Consider the following 2,428-nt stretch of genomic DNA (forward strand, 5'->3'; position numbering starts at 1 on the left):
TCGGTGTGGACTTGTTGGGCCGAAGGGCCTGTTTCCACACTGTAAGTAATCTAATCTAATACTTCCAGCTCGAGTGCTGAAATTGAAAACCAGTAGTCACAACAGGGTGATTGCAGTAGCTCGGATCAGGATCAGTTGAGCTGACCCAGGTTCTAAGGTGAAACAGAAACTGTGAAGACTGAATGTCATATCTAAATATAAAAGATAACCGGGTTAAACTGTTTACTGAAGAAAATGCATCTCTGTACCACTGGCATTTGAACTACAGGCTTCTGCCTGGACAGCTGAAGGTGTGAAAACCACGTTTCTGCATCATGAGAAACCGCACAGAACATTTATAACGCACTGACAGGCAAGCAGATAAAATGGGGCGGGAAATCTGAGGCTGATAAACTTTTCGGTCAGGTTATTTTTGGTACCTGAATCTGAACTTCACTTCCTCCCCTCTGACTGTATAACTGATAATAGGAAAGGGGCAATTTGCTGAGACTTTATCTCTGCTTTGATGTGATATCCTGTTAAGTTATATATCCTTACTCCCAGCATCATATTCTATCTTCTTGGAAGGATTAGCAGCAACCCTGGTTTCTAAACGTAATCGAGCTATCGGAGGGAACATAGTCCCATTCGCCCAATGCGCCCAGCAACTGATCCTCCCATATTCTGATTCGACTATAATCGATAAGTGATATATCACCAGAGAGGAGAATCTTTCTGAACTACGGTTCAACTTCAATCAGTCGAAGATAATAGTTCACCGTCTACTGCAGTGATGCAGATTGTAGTGTTCCTTTCTCTCATCCTGTTACTTGACAAAGGTACAATAGTATCTTTCAGAATGGGTGGATTTGGCATAACATGTTAATTTCTGAAACAGTTTTATCGTGTGGGTGGAATATTATATGGGTAGACAATATAAATATACATAATTCGATGAGGAAAAAATGTATATGACCTTCATCCTGGTGTTCATTGGCATTTATTATTCCCTAGTATGCATTTGAATTTTTCAAATTAAACTTGCATTCTAGTTTGCAGATTATCAATGATAATTTGATGGTTATATTGTTGTTAATGATATCTATATCATAGTGGATGTTTGAATATTGAGTTCACAGTACTCATTTGACGTTGAATTAATGGAATAAGTTGTTTTGGTTCTCGTTACAGAGTTCACTGGAAGTCTAACTCATTTTTCTTATTCAGCTGTCCACAGTTCACGATGGTCTTTGAAGCTTCCTTGGAATGTGTATGCAGTGATCAGGTCAAGTGCAGAAATCCCGTGTATGTTTGATTATCCTGATGGTGGCAGAACTCCACAAATACTGTGGTTAAAGGGAGGTTCCAAACAAGGAACCCGAGGGGTTAGCGTTATCTACAGTACTGAAGATCCAACCAATATTAACCCTGAATATGAATGCAGAACAGAACTGAAGGGGAACCTGACAATGAAACAATGTTCATTAATAATAAAACACATTAAGGAGAAAGATGAAGGAGAGTATTACATCAGGGTGAAGATTACAAATAATGGGACTGCATTAGATGCTTACTCTAACAATATTCCTGTCTCTCTCTCTGTACTAGGTAGGTTTGATTTTCATTTCCAGCTTGTACAATGCATTGTTGTACCCTTGCATATTATGTGGTCATTGCTGACTACAGCAACATTAGTTGAATATTCATAATTTCTCTGTCAAAAAGGGAGCACGCTGCTTCCTGACCGTGACAGCTCCTGGATCTCAGTGTATCCAGAGTGAAGTTAGGGAGGGGTTATTAATACCTTGAGCCAGTGCCTTTGATTCATTGGCAATCTCCCTCTGGGTGGTGAGTACGTTCGAAGGAAACTTATAGTTGCTGATGTCTCCATATATCTGTCACTCCTTCACAATACTTGAGGTCATAGGTTGGGAGCCAATGTTCCAGTGTTGATCCTTGTGGCACACGTCTGGTTACAGACCTCCATTCCAAAAAATAACCCTCCACCACTATTGTCTGTCTCCTACCTTCAAACCAATTCTGTATCAGCTGAAGAAAAATCTCTGGAGGGAGACCTTGAGCATTGACTAGATTATTACACGATGCATCATGGGGGACCCGCCGTGCTAACAGTGGCTCTGTAGAACTCTGAAGTACAGCAGAAAGTTACAAGCTTTTACAGGAAACAAGACCTGGGCAAGTCACAGGCTAACCATTAATTACAAGTTAATCAGGGTCTCTGGGTCAGCCCCACTTGATGCTGCACATTCCTCAAGTGCACAGGATTGAGAGTTATTACCTAACAGGCTGTTAACAGAGATCCTCAATGAGAGGAACAACACACATTGGCATTACATTGTAAACTAATTAATGGGGCTGAGCACCTTAAGCAACTGAGCGACATGCTCCAGCAATACATCACAATGGGGAAACATTGAGCAGGCAACTT

The 2,428-nt window shown here is 40.9% G+C and overlaps 1 protein-coding gene across 2 annotated transcripts in view; it reads right to left on the bottom strand.

Moving 5' to 3' along the window:
• LOC122544186 (immunoglobulin superfamily member 22-like) overlaps positions 1 to 2,428 on the bottom strand; it is a 789,994-nt gene that overhangs the window by 314,415 nt on the left and 473,151 nt on the right. The window lies entirely within an intron of this gene.

The sequence above is a fragment of the Chiloscyllium plagiosum genome, chromosome 47 (genome assembly GCF_004010195.1).
Source record: "Chiloscyllium plagiosum isolate BGI_BamShark_2017 chromosome 47, ASM401019v2, whole genome shotgun sequence".
Lineage (NCBI taxonomy): Eukaryota > Metazoa > Chordata > Chondrichthyes > Orectolobiformes > Hemiscylliidae > Chiloscyllium > Chiloscyllium plagiosum.